The sequence below is a fragment of the Chenopodium quinoa genome, unplaced genomic scaffold (assembly GCF_001683475.1).
Source record: "Chenopodium quinoa cultivar QQ74 unplaced genomic scaffold, ASM168347v1, whole genome shotgun sequence".
Classification (NCBI taxonomy): domain Eukaryota; kingdom Viridiplantae; phylum Streptophyta; class Magnoliopsida; order Caryophyllales; family Amaranthaceae; genus Chenopodium; species Chenopodium quinoa.
In genome coordinates this window covers 932,301-951,763 of record NW_018744497.1, presented here as the reverse complement: position 1 = coordinate 951,763, position 19,463 = coordinate 932,301, and the positions used below count along the sequence as shown (strand labels likewise).

At 40.9% G+C, this 19,463-nt stretch overlaps 2 long non-coding RNA genes across 2 annotated transcripts; both read left to right on the top strand.

Annotated features, from left to right (window-relative positions):
* The first annotated feature begins 1,111 nt into the window (after positions 1-1,111).
* On the top strand, positions 1,112-4,095 carry LOC110697689. The gene is made up of 3 exons (XR_002506537.1): positions 1,112-1,316; positions 1,896-2,023; positions 3,781-4,095. It is a non-coding gene; the product is annotated as an uncharacterized LOC110697689 (long non-coding RNA).
* Positions 4,096-4,200: 105 nt separating this feature from the next.
* Positions 4,201-7,044, top strand: LOC110697714. Its single transcript, XR_002506547.1, has 3 exons — positions 4,201-5,311; positions 5,399-5,520; positions 6,140-7,044. It is a non-coding gene; the product is annotated as an uncharacterized LOC110697714 (long non-coding RNA).
* The last annotated feature ends 12,419 nt before the right edge of the window (positions 7,045-19,463 follow it).

Sequence of the window (19,463 nt, the reverse complement as noted above, 5' to 3'; positions counted from 1 at the left end):
GTACAACTTCTACTAGTAATGGACTAGTGGTAACCGAGTGCTTATCAGCGCATAGCAGCTATGTGCTTAGAAAGCATATAGGAGGGTAGTATTGTAATTCAGCAGGGAAAAAAATATTAAAAGGTAAAGGCTGACCTTTGGCATCCCGTTATATTTTGAATTGTAATGGTGGATCTTTTTGCTGAATATGAAAAGACTATTTTTCAAATACTTAATTTAACACTTCTGTCATTTGGTCAAAATACCATTCTCTCTCCTCGTTTTTTTTTTTTTTTTTTTTTTTTTTTTTTTTTTTTTTTTTTTTATTTCCTCTGTAGCTCCTCTCCTCTATTTCCTATGTTCCATCGAAGAGACAACGACGGCCGCTCCTGTCGGAGCAACAGCAGAAGCTTGGTGCGGTGGAAACATGAGCACAGTTCCGAAAATTGTAGGTCGCTGCGAGGTTGTGCTTCGTTCGAGTCAAGGTATGGGAGCGAAACACTTGTAGTATTATGTTTAATACGAACTTCTTGTTATTTAAGAAATTTACGTGTACTTGTTGTATTTGCGAATGTTGGATGTTTTTTTTGATGCATTTGGTTATGTAATTTAGGGTTATCCGCAGAATTTAGCGAATTAGGGTTTCGTTTTTAGTTCATGATATATAATTGTTGTTAGTTAAGAAACTTATGTGTACTTGTTGAATTTATGAATAGGATGTTTTTTTTGATGTATTTGGTTATGTAATTTAGGGTTATCCGCTGACTTTAGCGAATTAGGCTTTCGTTTGTAATTCATGATGTTTAATTGGAAAGAGTTTGATTGGTGTCCATAAAACCTGTAAATTGGTAAAATGTATGGCGTAGGGTCGAGTTGTTGCATGTGAATTGTGAAAAATTTAAAATGTTTGGTTTGTGTTGGTCGAAGTTTTGATTATGAAAGTATGATTGTTGATTATTCTTTTACCCTTTCATGATGGAATTCTGCCGCTGGCTCTCGTAGGAGTCTGGGCGGTGTCTGAATTTTTTTCACGGGTCGATAGAGAATTTGTCACTGAGTAGTAAAAGTCTCTTTTACCACTCAACATTTGCTTCGGTGAGTTGGCAAACCGTAGCGTTTTTAAAAAAATACTACGGTTTAATTGCTTAACCGTTGCGTTTGTTGTAAAAATAGGAAAAAAAAAGACGCCTCACCCTCTTTTCTTCCCTCTCTCCTATGCTACGGTATTCTGGAACTCTCTTTCTCTCTCTCCCTCCTCTCTATTATCCCTTTCTTCTCAGATCTGGCTTCAAGGGAAATCAAGAAATGATAGTGTTTCTTTCTAAGATCTTGAAAGGGTTTGGTTCTCTTCTCTCTTTTCTAATTAATCTTTAAATTTAAGTTCTTTCTTCGCTTTTATTGATTTTTTCTTCAGTCGTTCATCTCAATTAGACAGAGCGTCCGCGCAAAGAAATTAAGGCGAAAACTGCAAAAATTTGATATGAAATTTGATCGAGTTTGGGTACGGTTGGTGTTGATGTTGCAGCTGTGGTTTTGGATGTGAAGATCTGAATTTTTTCTTCGCTTTGTCATTGTTTCGATTGGATTATCATTGTTTCTTGTGATTTAAGCTCTAATTTTAATGGTTTTAGGGTTTTTAGGTTTGAATATGATTATTACAGTGTTTTAAGCTATAATTTTAATGAAATTGTTGAATTTTGCTGCTATTTTTGGGTTACTTTTTGCTCTGGTTTCTAGGGTTTTGTGAGGTTTTAATTGGCTGTGCTTGAATGGTTTCTTTCAATCTTTTATTGTTGTGCATTTATTAATCCAAATATAATCTTTTGAATTTTGCCACAACTTTAGGTATATTTTCTATTTCTAATTTTATTTTATTTTATTTTATTTATTTATTTATTTATTTTTTTCCTGTTTAGAATTTTTATCAGAAAAGCGAAGCTTTACAAAATTGATAAAGATGGAAAGAGAGGGGTACTGGTATAATACAGCAAATTCTGATTGGTTATGCGTCAATCCAAAGCGATGTGCTACACTAATCATCTGAGTATATGTAACTTTATTTTGATAATTTATGAGTTTTGTTTTTCTGTTATAGATTTATATTGTGTGAAGTAGCTTTTGTGTTTCTTTCAATCTTTAATGTCGGATTTTTCCCAGTTGATCTGTGTTGTCATATTGACAGCTTAGCGGATTAATAATTTAATTGAATTTTGTGCGAGTTTTTGTTATTTCCATATAGGGTTATTGCGGATAGGATTTCAATTCATATATATTTGTAGTAATTTGATCATAACTCTTTTAAGTACCGGAGGTGATGGCTATAATGGTTGCTAAAATATTGTATTATGTTTTTAATTTTAGAACTTGCGTATCTCTGATTATGTGCATGTACATTTTTGTGGCATTTGGAACTTCGCTTGATAGAAATAGTTGTTGTAGACTACTCTGCTAGTTTTAACATCATAGGATATTGTAGAATGTAGCTGAAATGAATAGCTGCAGTATACTTGCAGATAAGAAGCCCCTCACATCCTCGATAATAATACTTTGTTTTAATTTTTTTTTTTTTTTTTTTTAGTGTGGGTTTATATAAGGACTTTAGGAAGGTGAATTGCTTCCAAAAATACAGGTTATAGGGGATGTATTGAAAAGGTACTAAGAGAAGTTTCAAGAGGGTGCTACTGTAGGGACATGGCAGTTGAGGGAGTCGATGAATGCATACCTCTGCTTCAAATCCTATGACTGCTCATTTAGTTTCACTTGGAGTCTTGGACTGTAAATTAATTTATTTTTTTTAACTTTTTCTTTCCTCCCGCTGGCTGCTAATACCTTTCCCTCACCCTGCCTGCTGCCTTGATGAACTTTCCCCCTTGACTGGCTGCTGCTGCCCTTTCCCCTTCCCTGCTTGCTACCTATGGTCTTCCACCTTGTCTAAAAATTAGAACTATAATAAGTATTGAAATACTCTAAAGTTTGTGTACTCAATTTATAAAGAGTTTGTTGGGATAAGAGTATAGCAGATAATTTTGCCTAAAAATGACCATATGAGACAGTAATTCACATGCTCATATAACTTCTTCATTATTTATTTTTGTATTTTTTGGCCGATTTGTCCTTGCATGTTATGGACACTAGTTAAAAGTATCATATTTTTAACTGTTTACTCTTGCTTCTTTTTTTTTTTTTTTTTTTTTTTTTTTTTTTTTTTTGTGTTCAAGTGTGGTAGCAAGTAGATTAGTCAATGATTTTGTGCTTGGTCACGAGCTAAAAGTTGGCCTAACTTGGATTTCATCTAAAAGACTGGTATATTTATTTATTTATTTATTTTTGAATCTAAATCTGAAGCTTAGTTACATTGAACATGTACACCAGGATTGTGCTGCAGAATAGGTACAAAAGAAGGCAGATTTGTAGATCAAAATGACGGTCATTACTTATCTTTTGTTATTGCATTGTAGTATTGAATTTTAAATCTTCAAATTGCTTGATATCCTAGAGATTACTTTTAGATTTGAATGTTCCATGACATATTTCATCTGTCCCTCATGTTGTTCCTTGGTAGCCATTCATGAGTTCAATACATGATCAGCTAAGAGTGGAGAATTTTCTGAGGTTGACTTGTGCTCATGTCTATGTTAGCTGTTAGAATAATCTGAAAACTACATCTATATTTATGGCTTAAAGCTAAATTCACTAGTGTCAATGAAATTTTATATCATGTGAGTTTTCTCTAAAGCATCATATTGCAAGTTATGACTCCTATCTCACACACTGCTCAACTTGCTGAGCAATATATTGCAGCTTATTCATTGCTACTTCAATCTTTGATGCTGCTGCAACTTCTGTGCTGCTGTTGTTCTTCCTATGTGGTGCCCTAAGTCGGTTTTGAACAGCCAGAGCCTATTTGCCTTTTTCTACTAGTGAGATGAGCGAGCATGCTTGTGTTCGTATTCGATCAAACTGTGCAAAGTCCATATGTTGCTGTCCAAAGTTGATGTTATTGCTCTTTTCATTTGTTGAATAGGCTGCTAGCCTTATTTGTAAAGTTTTCTAATTTGTAAAAAGTTTACATTGTATAAGTAAGATAAATTCTATGATTTTTTTTTCTTTTATGAATATGTTGTATAATCATCACTAATTAAGCTTTAAAATGCAACAAATATATATATATATATATATATATATATATATTTTTATTTTTTTTTTTGGGCCACTTAATGCTACGGTTAAGACAAAAAATAGTAGCATAAAATAGCAAAAGGCTACTTTTTTTTGAAAAAACCGTAGTAAATAATGCAAAAACGCTACAATTTTTTAAAAAAGCCGTAGCAAAAAACTTAAAATTGCTACAGTTTTGAACCGTAGCAAATAGTTTTTCTTATTCGCTACGCCCACTAGTTCTACGGTTCAAAATTGTAGCAAATACTCCTAAAAAACCCGTAGCAAATGTCATTTTTTTCTACTAGTGTATGAATTTGTTTTTCTTAAATTGTGAAAGTGTTAAGTGTTAGTTGTTAGTTGTGTCATTGATTGAATAATTAGTTGTGGCATTGATTGATTAAATATTTTGCTTTCTACTTGGGGCTACTCCTCAATATGTCATTCACTTTGTGAGGTTTTGTAGTAACATTCTGCCAGTCACTTGGACATGATAGTGCTAGACATGGGTTTTTGTGGTAATGTCAAGTTGTTAGTGTTGTGTATGTGAATAAAGTTGCCGTTTTAAGAGTGAATAATTTATAAGTAGTATGTGAAAAGTTAAGGGTAGGTTGAAATGAATGTATGTAGTTGAAAAATTCGATTTATGTTGGGTAGATTTGAACTTTCCAGGAGGAAATAATGCCGAGGAAGAAGAAGGGATTAGAGTTGGTGAGTTTTTGTTGGTGGAAACTAAAAACATATGTGTTTGTTTAGTGATGGTTGTCTGGTGTAGTTCATTTATTTTGTTAAATTGTTGTGTTTGTTTAGGCGAGGTCGAAACCCATAATGAGTAGGGTGAAAGAGGCGCCTAAAAAGAAAGTTGTCAATACTGGCAAGAAGAAACTTAAATTTGATCTTGTTTTTGGGGAAGAAAAATTACATGATTCTGCGGATGCTGCTTCCGATGATGCTTTTCGGATGATTCTGGTCCTGATGATGGTGAATCTGAAGATGATGATTATGAAGTAGATGAGGATGTGGAAGAAGATGAAGCTAGTGAGGAAGCACCTGAACCAACAACAGAGTGGTATCAAGATCACCTCATCAAGTTACTGCAGGAAAAAAAGTAGGAAATGGAAAGTGCAAGTGAGGTGCTGTTGAGAAACACACAGGGAAGAGGGCCAAGCTAAAGGTAAGGCTTGTAAGATGGAAATGTAGTATATGCAATGTACCGGTATAAACTTGGTTGGGAAATTGAAATGTTAATTGTTATGTCCAGGTCGGCAAGACCAAGGGAGAAGAGGTGAAGCAGAAAGGGGTTGTCGTTAAAACCCAATCAAGAAATACACAGAAAGTACTCTGTCAACCTTTATTATGGGGGGATTTGGCAGGGCAATGTTTGTATGTGTTTGGCCCTTTATTTAAGTCCTTTGTTTATGTAGTTGTGAAAATATACTGAATAAATAGACATGAGGATCTTGACAGTTGTGTTTAAAATAGGTTAATTGTAAGTTGCAGCTGAGTAATAACTGAAGTTTGAATATTGTGAATCATTAATTAGGTTTGATAGTTTTAAATAGGTATGTATTATTAGTGTGTGTATGCTCCTTTGTGTCGATAGTTGTGGCATGGCATGGGAAATTAATTTAAATAGGATGACAATAATGAATGAATAAAGACAGAAAGATGGTGATAATGGTTTTAAAGAGAATAATTGGAAAGTACTGCTCACTTATAAGTTTGCATATTGTGATACCTTAATTTGATCTGATAGATTAACTTATTAGTGGTGCATTTCTAAGTTAGAAAAGTACCAGTGTCAGTAATTACTATAAACACCCCTGAAATGTTAAGGCAATGAATCCTGGTGCATTTTTTAGATAGAGAAGTACCACTATGACGAATTTGTGTACCACTGTCTAAGTTAAAACTTATGTTGGTTATGCATTTTTGTTGGTTATGGATTGAATAATTTTAGGATAGAATGCTAAGGTTGTTTGCTCTGAATGAATTGTTGTAGGCACCTAATTTGCATGGTGTGAAGGCTTTCGCTAGTGTGGTGCATAAGTTTGATGATTCTAGGAAGAAGGTGGTGACAGAAATGGGGTTTGGAGGGTTGTTAAGTGTACCTCTAACGTTTCTACCCCGGGAATTTTCATACTGACTGTTGACGAGGGTAATGGGAGATGGTTCGATAACTTTCGGAGATGAGTATGTGTTGCCTTTGAGTCCTGTTCAGGTCGAGTGTGTACTTGGGATTCCCATGGGGTCGAAGGCAGAGCCTTCTACGAATCCTGAATCTAAGGTGGAGCAAAGGAGAATACTGGAATTGTATGGGAAGGGGGATGGGAAGGGTGACAACATTTCATTAGCAAATGCTTTGGGTGCACTGATTCGAACGAACGAAGAAGGCAATGTGTTGCCGCTGTTGGAGGAGGAGAAGGCAAATTTCAAGGTAGCCTTCCTCATAGTAGCTTTGGGTTACATACTGTGTGCTACGACAAGTACAAGCTATCTTAGAGTGAAGCTTATACTGGCGTTATTGGTGTATGACGAAACGAAGGAGTACGACTGGTGCACATTTGTTTTTAACTAGATGGTTGTTGCAGCAAGGAATTTTTTTAAAAAAAATTTGCTCGTGACGGATATGTTGCTGGATCTTGTGGTTGCATCCTTTTTGTGTTGGTAAATTTAATTGGGCATGTATTAAAAATGTATGTTGAGTAATTTGAATATATTTTGCATATCGTTCATCTGGTAATTTGTATCAATGCTGCTGTACATAATGTGATGATTTTTTATCTCGATCACCTTGGTCGCGTCCCAATGAGTTGGGGGTTGAGACCTAGGTTGATGGCTTGGTCCCAAGATAAAATCAACGAAGCTGTTGTAGATGATAAGAAAGATTCCGGTGACTTTGGAAAGTTGCCGGTTAGTATTATTTTCAAGTTTATCTGGTTTTTACAACAGAAGATAATGTGTTTTGGTTTCTAATTTTGTTAGACTATTTTGCAGTCTTTGAATATTGCTTATGGCGAGGAGCATCCTTTGACTCCCCGAGATTATTCTTCAAAGGGGAGGGTGGTAAAGGTAGTTGTGGAAGAGAGTACGCAGCAGGTTGATGTGGAAAATATTATGCAGCAGGTACATTGAAAATGCATGAATGCGAAGTTGTAGTTATCATATATATGATATATGTTCATATATCCTTTGCCATTGTGTAATAGTGTCTGTTTTTGTGTGTTTGAAGGCGGTGGATAGGATGATGCCTAAGGTGATGTCTGTCATAGACATGAAATTAGCTGATGTTTTCCAATCAATGAATCAGTTGATGTCACAGTGTACGTTTATAGCCAATGCACATAAAATGATTGTGGGTAAGCCGATTGAGAAGGAAGTTGCTATAGCTAATGCACACAAGAAAGTGGTTGGTGGTAAACTTATTGAGAAGCAAGTTATTGGGCATGTGAATGAAGAAGTGTATGGTGAAGAGGAGAAGGATCAAGTCAACCAAGTTGGCAAGGGAGTTGTAGATGAGCTCGAACCTGTTGACCTAGTTGGGGCTACTGATGGTCCAGGAGACAAGAACCAACAGGCGGAGTTAGAACAACCAGGTGCACTTCAACTTTGTGACACCTTTGTCCCTGATTTTGCTGCTATTGCTGTCAATGTTGAAGATGTGGGAGCTATTGATAGTTTAGAAGAAGGTGGTTCTGGGATGAAGGATGTTGAAATGGATGAGGTTGAAATGGATGAGGAAGCTGGTTGGGGTGATGATCTTGAAGATGAAGATAATTGACTTGTTGCGGGAGGGGAGGTTGTTTTAGGATTGCTAGGCACCAGGGGGACAAGAGTGTTGGTGGATAGGTCAGATGAAACAAATAATTCATCATCTGATGGGGAAGAAGACGCAGTCGAAGTCAGTGGGGATGGTACTGCGAACAAGAGGGTTGTTAAACCCACTACAGCGGCTTGCTCCTCGATTTACACCAAGGCATCAGTCACCCATAGGCATACATCGTTTGAGACAAGGATGCTGCAGTATGTGCGCAAGTGGAAGGAGCTAAATGACCCTTTGTGGTAATTCCTAACTTATGCTAACTTAATTTTTATTTGTTTCCCAATGGTACATGATTGTCTCACTGGTACATGTTTGTGTTAATGATGTACCTCTATAGTTAAGTGGTACATTTTTCTGGTAATGATGTACCTTCAAAGGTAAATGGTACATATTTATGTTACATTCATACCGCTACATGTTAATGGTACATCTTTGTGTTATGGATGTACCTGTGGTTGTCAATGGTACATCTGGGACATCATTACTTCAGTTTGTGATGTTTGTGTGGATTGTAAATCCTTTGTTAAAGGGATATATGTTCGTGTTAATTATAATTGTGTGTATTTTTTGTTGGTCAGTTCTGGATTAGTTCTAATAGCATGCGACAATATGGAAGCCAACCAGAGTGAGTGCTTTACTGTTGTTCACCCGAGAGCTAGGGTTGGTAGTCAATATGTGAGGATGGCAAGTGTGCTTTATACAAAGCTTTGGGAGACCACCGATTTTGTCAACCGGAGTAAGCGTATTATGTTAGATCCAAGCTTCGCGTTATGAAGTGGCTTATCGTAACATGCACCCGCATACTTTATGTTTAATAGTTTATATTGATGTGTTATACCTTTGACTTTGTGATGCAGGACCAGCTGCTTTTGAAAGAGAACAATGAAGAACATGTGACTAGGAAGTATGGGAAGGTGTTTTTAATCTACAATATGCATGAAATCAAAACAGTAAGTTTTGTGGATAGGAACTTGTCTATGATAGTTTTTTCTAGAGTCAATCAAAACGTAGTTAGTAATTTTGGTTTTTTATTTTTCTATTCTTGATTGCAAGTATTCATCCCGGTTCTTATAGTCCCACAACAATCGCCGGATGATTCACATTGGTTTTTCCTAGCCCTGGATTTGAAGGGGAGGAAATTGTGGATGATTGATTCACTGTACCCTGATCCTTTCCAGCAACATGCAGAAGTAGTTGACATACTTGATTAGGGGATTTTCCCCCAGCCAATCATCGTCTGACACGTGGACTATTCAGGCCCTGCCATGTGTCCGCCACATGGACCAATTGGAACCTGCCACGTGTCAAGTGCTGATCAGTCCACCGTGGACTAGTTGTGTCATGCCACGTGGCCTCCATATGCCAAACAGCCACCTAGGCCCAGTCTCCAGAAGAAGCCCAATCTGCCCTAGGTTGACCTAAACCTAGGACTGGCACGCTTTCCAAGACTATAAATACTCTAATTAATCCTCATTAAAGGGGGGATTTTAAGCAATTAATTACTCTCACCTAGAGAACATAAACACACTGATCACTCCTTCCCTAGAGGAACCAGATCTCCCAACCTTTACTTTTCCGCACTTATTACTCCTCAAACAAGTACTAACTTGACCGTCGGAGGCGGAACTTCCACCACAAGGAGTCTCCGTTGTTTTGCAGGTACAGGGGCAAGGATACTAGTCCCAGAACTGTAACTCTCTCGTAGGACATCAAAAAACCCCGAAACATTTTTGGCGCCGTATGTGGGAAGAGTACTTTCGAGATGGAATCACAGTCTGTACCAATCCTAAGTGACAAGCGTCCCATGGACGACCCCCTGGTTCAGACGGACCAGGATACTAACACTGAGGTTGAGGTCGAGACTCACACGGCCCCCGACGGGACCTTAAGAGCTTGACGAACTCGTTCCTCTGAAAGGAAGGAGCGACAGGATTGCCTGGCTGGTTCTAGTAAACCAGCCGGTCAGCCGCTTGATCATCAACAGGCGGCCTAGGGATCTGCCCCCATCACTAGAAGTGAACTCATGACCTTCATGAATAGCTTCAAAGGGGAGATCCAGGATCTCAGCAACAAGAAGACGCCTGCTCCATCCAAGGAGCAGTCGACTAGAAGACCCTCCCAATCTGGGAGGAAGAAGCCTGTACAAGGTCGGGAGGCGACCCCTTATCTTAAGTCTAGGAAGTGGGAGCCGCCAGTGATCGACCTAACGAAGTATCACTTTCCTTCACCAGGAAAGAAAAAGCCCATCCGTCATGTTCACCGTCCGGCTACTGATCTCACGGCCATCCATAGCCTACTACCGCTTGCTAAGTGGGGCATGGATATCCTAGGTCCCTATATGCCTGCTACTGGTGGCAGGAAGTACATAATCGTGGAAGTCGACTACTTCACCAAATGGGTAGAGGTAGAGGCTGTAAAGGGAATCAAGATGTTGGATGTAATCTCATTTATCTGGAAAAATGTCATCACTCGGTTTGGTGTTCCCATGTCTATGGTTTTTGATAATGGTCCTCAATTTGAGACACCTGTTCTCAAAAATTGGCTGGGAAACCAAGGCATCTCGCACTGCTTCGCATCAGTCGGCCGTCTGCAAGCAAACGGCCAAGTAGAAGCTTTCAATAAGATCATCTCTGACGGTATTAAGAAGAAGATTGAACGAGCAGGCGGCCTATGGGCAGACGAACTACCACATGTTCTCTGGGCCATTAGGACGACTGAAAAAGGGGCGACTGGAGTGACTCCATTCCTCCTAACTTATGGGGCAGAAGCTGTTCTTCCAATTGAACACTACGAGCCAACTCTTCGAATAATGCTGTATGACGAAGAGGCAAATTGGGAATCCATGCGCCTGGCATTGGACTCACTCCCAGAGCGAAGGGGCAATGCAGCCCTGCGCCATGAAATCTACCGCCTGAGAATAACAAGGGCGTATAACAAACGAGTACACAGGCGTCCACTCAAAGTGGGGGACTTTGTACTAAGAAAGATGGAAGCAGTCGGTAGGGCTAATGAGTCAGGCAAATTAACTCCCAACTGGGAAGGACCCTACCAAATCTATGAAGAGGTCAGGGACGACACCTACCGCCTGGAAACACCAGACGGCCAACCCTTGCCTCGAACCTGGAATGTAGATAATTTAAAGAAGTATTATTTTTGAATAATGTAAATAGCCGAGAGCTACTAATAAAGTTTGCTATTTTGCTTAATCTAAATTGTATATTAAGAGGTATGCCTCCTGCTCCATTAACAGTTGGTTACTCTCCATTTTACTTAAATATACATTTAAGAGGGGCACGTCGCCTGTAGCTATAAAGTCGGCTACTCTCCTACACTTAGTTCACCATGAACTACCTAAGGCCTTTGGCCGAATGATCAGACCAGGCGCCAAGCCAACTGATCCAATCTTTAAATTAATACGACCTATCCCAACATCATAGCAGGCGTCCGACGGCATCCCTTCGGATGAAATTTGTCGCAGAGAGCAGCTCCCTTTTGGGTGGAACATTGCTCTATAAACTAATTACACGGCACCTATACGACTGTCCCCAAGGGTAACCACGTAGCCGTTTTTGAGACAAGGATAACTCTAACACTAAACCAAACAAGTGCTAGCGGTTAACATCCGCGTCGGATGGCCGTCTGTATTACTTGGGATAAGTACAACCGGTACCTCTTGAGTAAATAGCCAACAAAAATTGGCGAATCAAGGGGATCAGCCGGCCTCCGGCGCCTGGTACCTCTACTACTCAAGCATAAAAGCTGACGAATGGGTAACCTCAAAGATTACTCATAAGTCACTCTCTCATACTTAGTAAGGATCTAAAAAGTTATGACGAGTCCGCCTGTCTAAAGGCGAACCAGAGCTCTCGTACTATGACCTCTACTAAGATGATTTCTTTTCAAATCAAACATGTTTGAAAATCTGGTTCGTAGGTCAACTGTTTTTTGGCAAACAGGGACTCAAGAACTATTCCTAATTTAACAAAAAGGTGGGCTGGTTATAAGCGGCCTGTTCCTTTCTAACTTGAAAAAGTTAAACAAACCTAAAGTAATTCCTAAAATACGTTGGGGGTCTGACTGGGTAAATGGCCGACTGATCGCCTAACCTGGAACCAAGACAACCAGTCGTCCAGGGGCATAGGCAGCCGGTACCTAGTACCTGTTCGCAATCTTTGACTTACGATAAGTTACAAATTTTAAAACATTTTTAGCCGAAACAGTCGGTATGACATGCAAGCGGATATCAAGGATCCTCGACACTTTGTAAAAATAAAGCATGTACAATATTCAGTAAGCAAAAACGACCGAAAGATGGTCACCATATTCATATATAAACAGCCGGCCATAAAGACCAGCAAAATATTAAGAGACCCCGGCCCCTTGGCCGGGTAAAGTGATACAAGAACAAACGGCACGCAGGCCGGAGAAAGGTTTGAAAAAATAAATCTTTAAGCATTGGGAGGGGCTTTGGTGTTAGCTGCCGCCTGATCGAGCTCAACGATGGGCGCTTGATTCTTCAAAGCGCCCTCCTTTGTTGTCTCGTCTTCAGGGGCTGGAGCTTTAGATGCGTCCACCTCAATCGGCTGTAGCGCCACCACCTCTTCTTCCTCTTCAGAGCTGGAGTCGGCCGCCTCATCTTCGCCAGCCGCCTGCTGCATGATCATTCGATTGTACTCTTAAGTACAAGCGTTGAACTTTTTATCCCAGGTGGCATAGTGAGCTTTTGGGAAGAGGGCTGTCCAAGTCATCTTCATAATCTGAGCCGAGTCGTCCATCATGGCTTGAGCTAAAGCCATTTTTTCAGACTCGGCCTTAGCCTTGAGCTCATCAGTGAGGGCCTTCTCTTACTTTTGAAGACGGTCTTTGACGTTTGCCAAGGATTTTTCCAAGGACTCAAAATGGATCATCTTTTGCATAAGAAGCTTCAGCTCATCTTGGAGACCCTTGACAGTTGCCTCCAGCTCGTTGTTCTTCTTCTTGGCCGCCTCCAACTCAGCGCGGATAGTGGAAGTGGCCTGCGCATGATAATAAAGAATATCAGTTGTCAAAATTTCATTTTGGGCAATTTGAAACATTGCCTTATCAAAGTCAGAGGCGGCCATAGCTTTAGCAGCCTTTACCTCTTTATTCTTGGCACTAATCGGCCTACGGAGGCCGTGTACTCGCAGCAGGGTCTGAAAAAGAGAAAACCAGGCGTCAGATTTGAAAATAACCAAACAGGCGCCAAGATTGAAAATAACAGGCGGCAGGCAAGGTTGATATTATAAAATTCCATGTCTACCTCAGATAAGAGACCCATGATGCCGCCTAAGTCAAGGGTGCCGACTCCCTTGACCGCATCCCTCTCCTCTAGAGGGATAGCCTTGATCATAGACTTGGCCATCTCGACCAAGTCTGGTTCTTGAGGGCCGCCTGCATCCAAAGAAGGGAAAGGTCAGAATAATGAAGAAAACATTGAAGAAAAAGTTTAAGTCTAGCAGAGCTATATTATACCTCTCGGAGGCCGACTGTCCCTTGGGACTTGAACTTGCTTCCCCACACTTTGTGGGGTTGTCTGCGCTGGCTTCTCAGCCGGCTGTTTCTTGGAGGAGCCGAGCGAGCTCCCTATTGCCAGTTTGCGAGCCTTCGCATCTGGCTGTTGTGAAGAGGAGGGCTTAGACGTGCCCGCCTGCAAAAATATGGATGGTCAGTATATATAAAATCAAGGTTTAAAGATAAGGGTACAAGGCTCAGAGCTCACTAGGGGCCCCTCCTTGGCGGAGTCAGTTGAGGTCCGCTTCTGGTGCAGGATAGAGGTCCGCAACAAGGCGGCTGCCTTCTTGGACGCAGATATGTGGTCCATAGCTTCAGCTGAAAATAAAACCGCAAAGAGTTAGAAAAAATTCGAAAGCAAAGCCAAAGATGTGTACATATGGTCAAGAGGTCGGCTACCTCTGGAGGAACGATTGCTAAGGCCACAGGCGGCCAGAAAATACTCGTCATAGAGCCATTGAAACTTTGGGATGTAGTTTAGGGGCACTTGCTCTCGTACCCCAGTAGTAGAGTTTGCCCTAATCTCTACTTTGAAGAGTCCTCGATCAAGGATCTCTTCCCTAGCCTTGAGGGGGACAAGCGGCATGCTGTGACCGCTTGTTAGAAGAGGCGGATCCTTGATCCACCTATTGTAGCGCTTGTTCGGCAGCTTGTCAGGGCTGGTAATGATGAGGAAGGTGTTTCTCCAATCCTTCCATTTATTTTCTTTGCCCTCGTCATCAGATAGCCTTTGTGGCTCGTTATTTGATACCAGCTGGTACCACTTGCTTTAGGGGTTCGGCTGAGGTAATTCATATGGGTGAACGCCTCAAAATTCGGCTCCACCCCATGCATTTCACACCCGGCTACATAGCCTAGGATGTTAAACCAGGAATTCGGGGCTAACTACCATAGCCCCACCTCGTACCCATCGAGGATTTTCTGAACGGCCGGATGCAGGGGAAATCGAAGACCCGCCTTAATGACCACCTCATAACAACCAAAGCAGGCGTCCCCATTGCTGGCTCCAGCTGGCCAGGTGACGACATCTTCAGCATCCGACACAAAAACTTGGAAATTAGGACCCATCACATGGTCCGATAGAAAAGAGTCTATTTGTGCCTTCATGGCCTTGATTTGGCCCTTTGGAACGTGACAGTAGTAAGGGGTATTTTGCTCCCTATGGGAGACAGATGGTTCTGCCCAGTCGTCCCCCTTATCAGCTGCATAAGAAAGTCTCGCCTCATGCAAGCGAGAATGCCTTTCCTCTAAGTTTAAAGAGAGACGGCTTGAAGAGCTAGAGTCAGACTCACTATCAGAAGAGTCCGACCCTTCCCTCTCCATGAGGGGGCCCACCCCTCTTCTTCTTCAGGGGCCATCTGCTGACTGGCCAGGTCAATAGTGAAGTGGGAAGGGGCTACCTTAGCTCCCTCCTCAAAGCTCTCGGCAGAAGGGCCACCTTGGGTCCCTGCGGTATCAGGCGGCTGGTTCGACAGCTCACTAATCTGAACCCGGAAAGAGGAGCCATAAGAGCTTTCAATCCTCTTTGTTCTTTTTGTTCTTGCCATACTGTCCTGCATAGATACAAAGACAGTTGGATTCCGGGACTTGCTCAAAGTTTGAAGTACCGCAGGGTAGTCGGCACCCCTAGTCCTAGACTCAGCCGTCCCCGGTGATCGGCTGATTGCTAACCTAGGTTGTGCCGGATGCTTTTGAGGCCTCATTTTCAAATAGAAAGAAAAAATGCAAAAAGAAAACAGAAAAGGGTTAAAGGAACAGACGGTTACCTGAAACTTAAGTTCTGAAAGAAAGCTTGATCGAACAGGCGTCCAATAAAAGCAGGCGGTTGGTAAAAGTAGTCGTCTAGAAAATCAGAGCTCAAGTTCAGGGGTCCGAGAGTTCTCTTGAAAAAGTTTGCAAATGTGAACAAAATACTTAGTCAACATGCCCTTATATAGGGTAAAATGAGAATGCAAAGGGTCACTTCTAAATTTAAAAAATGAGCGGGAAAAACGTTCGGCCCATTGCAGGATGCCACTTGTAGCAGTCCGTCACCTGTTACAGGCCGACACCTGTCACAGGTGACATGTGACCAGTCACGTGCCACTTGTGAGGGGCAAATTAGGGGATTTTCCCCCAGCCAATCATCGTCTGACACGTGGACCATTCAGGCCCTGCCATGTGTCTGCCACATGGACCAATTGGAACCTGCCACGTGTCAAGTGCTGATCATTCCACCCTGGACCAGTTGTGTCACGCCACGTGGCCTCCATATGCCAAACAGCCACCTAGGCCCAGTCTCCGGAAGAAGCCCAATCAGCCCTAGGTTGACCTAAACCTAGGACTGGCACGCTTTCTAAGACTATAAATACTCTAATTAATCCTTATTAAAGGGGGGATTTTAAGCAATTAATTACTCTCACCTAGATAACCTAAACACACTGATCACTCCTCCCCTAGAGGAACCAGATCTCCCAACCTTTACTTTTCCGCACTTATTACTCCTCAAACAAGTACTAACTTGACCGTCGGAGGCGGAACTCCCACCATAAGGAGTCTCCGTTGTTTTGCAGGTACAGGCGCAAGGATACCAGGCCCGGAACTGTAACTCTCCCGTAGGACATAAAAAAAAACCCCGAAACAATACTGGTAAGCATAGTTACTGCAACATATGTACCACTAACTTTAGTTACTTTTTGGTCTATGTTTGACATGACTTTGCTTCTGGACACCTCAGTTTAGTGGCATCGATGTGCTTTTCCGGCTGAGTGATCTGAATTGGAAAAAAAGGGAGATAAGTGGATAGACCAGAAGCACAATTGAGGTTATTGGTCCTTCTAATCCGTGAGTGTCGTTTATCCGGATTCCCTTCCTTAGAATATTTTTTAGATTTGAAAACTTGTAATTTATGTTTTTATGCACGTCTCTGTAGGTTCTACTGCGGTGTTTTCATGATTACTGCTATCAAGTTCTGTGCTAGGAGATTCACTTCTCGGTTTAGTGAGGTGAGGATATTACTTTTTTGGTGGTCTTACTTTTTTGTTGATTCAGTGTTAGTTTCGTATAATGCCTCACTTTGTACATTCCATTTTGTTAGGGAAAGTTTACAAATGCAAGATCCAATTTGTTTTTGGATGATGCACAATGCGACGTAAACGATCTGAAAGACAAGCTTGAAGAAATCATTTCCTCAGTCCGGAAGACTGAGCGAAAGCACTAGATGTATGAGTCATACAGATGATGTTACAAGTATCTTTAGAAGTGTACAGACTAATATAGCTTAGCAATTAGACCTGTGTTTTTTGGGGTGATAAACAATTGTGTTTCAGTGACGATTTTTGCACATGTGACAACAGGGTGGGACTATTTTTGGGGTGCTCTTTGACAGGTTCAAAACACTTTTGTTGGTAGTTAAAGTCACAGGATTTTGGTGATTAAAACCCATAGTGGTGTTTTTTGTTCATGTTCTGTTTCACAGAATTTAACCGCAGGGCTTAATGTAATTTCTTGATGTAGTGCTTATATTCACAGGTTTCACTTTATTGACTCCCTTTGTGGTGTACTAATTCCAATAGTGATGCACTACATTTTACCCTTTTCGGATGTTAGGTATTGTTCAGACTTACTTTTAAGTTAATGTACCACTACTGCTATACACACCCTTTACATATGCAAGCACTGTACCACTGTGATTTTAGTGGTCCATTTCAATGTACGAAATGTACCACTTTGATTGTAATGGTGCATATTGAAGTCAAAACCAACCAGTATTGACAGTAGAATAAAAAGTCCATGCATAACAACTCAATGTAACACTATGATTGGAGTGGTCCATTTCAACGTACGAAATGTACCACTCTGGTTGTAGTGGTGCATATTGAAGTCTAAACCAACCAGTGTTGAAATTAGTATTTAAACCCCAAGCATAAAAACTCAATGTACCAATGTGCTATTAATGTTGCATTTCTGAGTCTGGAATGTACCATTGTCAATCTCCAGTGCAAAATCGTTAGAAGTGTATAGACTAATGTAGCTTAGCAATTAGAACTTGATTTTGGGGTGAAAAACAACTGCGTTTCAGTGGTGGTTTGTAGATGTTAATGTGACATCTTTATGATGATTGACTCCCATGGTGATTGACTCCCATTGTGGTACCACTAAGATTCTAGTGGTCCAACTTACAAGTTAAAAAAGTACCACTCTGACTGTAGTGGTACATAATGAAGTCATACACCAAACAATATGAGTAGGTAGTCACTTTACCCGATGCATAAAAACTCTATGTACCACCGTGAGTGTAGTGGTGCATTTCTCGGTCATAAATGTACCAACGTCACAGTAGTGGTACATTCATGGTTACCCCTATTCGTATAATTAGTAATATTAAAGCAGTCATTAGACAAGGGCAGATTAATGCTTACTATTTAACAAAGGCTACGACCTTTCAAATATAATAACCTATGAGCTAATATGAAGTACTTGCATTAAACCGTCAAGGCATAACCAAACATAGTATTAGACATAAAGAAACATAGTCTTAGGGAAAGGCAAATAAAACTACAATATTAATTAAACAAAGGCACAGAACATGGAGGAGTATTTGATCCTTAGCATCCTCGTCAAAGCTCTTTTCCCATTCCTAAGTGGTGGTTGGAGCCATCAAAAGCCAAACCGGAGTTCCAATAGTGACTACCTGGCTCTGCCTCATTGTCCGAGCTGCACGGGTCATTGTTCAACTCAGCTTGTTGTGGAGGCCATGATGGAGGTCGTGCTGGAGATGGTGGAGCCAGTAATTGCAAACAAAATTTACTCCGCTTTCGTAAAACGATTGTAATCATTCCAAACAATATTATAAAACAAACACATTACCTGAAAAATAGCATCAACAACCATCCCATTTGGCAGATTCGATCTGTGTAAGAAATTGGCCCTTAGCATATTTGGTTTCCAAAACATCAAAACTCCACCTGGCCTACACTCCGAAACACAAATCTCCACTTCATATTCACCTGAGAGGTTAAGAACAACCCAATTATTCGCATAATGGTGACCAATACGAGCTTCCAAAATGATGAGCAACTGGTGGTTAAATTTTTGGTGTAGGGTGGCAAAGTGCTCGCCAAAGGAGGGCCTTGTGCACCCTCGGGCGTACCAAAATACAATTAGCGGCCCATGATCGAGTACAGCATACTCTCAGGTAGAGACCAGATGCTCTCCTATGTAGCTAACACGGTTGTACCATTTACGAATGGGCAGACAATGGTTAACCCTCGGCTTCAACGTGCAACCATCAACCTGGAATCTCAGGTGGGTGTTCATAGTATCGATCCTCATGATGCGGAGCGTATCCGTGTAGGAGCCAACAAATATGTGGCGCCAAACCATGGGGAAACTATAAACAACTACGGAGTCGGTGTTCAAATTGAGCTTCAAGTCAATGGCTTCCGCTATCTCAACTGGTATTGTAAGCGGGGACGACGAGGAATAGAACCTCTGTAGTAGCCAATACAACATGACACAAGCTCCCTCGTCGTAGCAACCCACCAAGTCCTCTAAAAGAGGAAGATGACCCAAAACCGGGCTTCCATCTTGCAGCAGCAGCATGAAATCAATTTGGCAACACATCGATTGAAGAAGATGTGCTCTAAAGACTTGCACAGGCTGGTATATCTCATTTACCATTTGGTAGTTGCTCCTAAAAAACTTCACTAAATTGAGGTTAATTTCGGACTCTTCCCTCAGATTTTTTTTAAAGTACATTATTAGTTTATTGGGGTGGGGTGACATTTGGTGGTCTAAGGTAGGAAACGCAGAGTGTTTAACAATGGTATTTTCAACCATTTGAGTACCTTGTAACCAGGGAAGGAAATGGAGATGAAATGGAAAATGAAAGGGAAGGGAGAGTGAAAATACGAAAGAGGGGAGGAAAAGGGGGGAAGGGAGGGAGGGAAATCAAATTTTTTGAAATGAAATGGTTTGAAATTTTTTAACC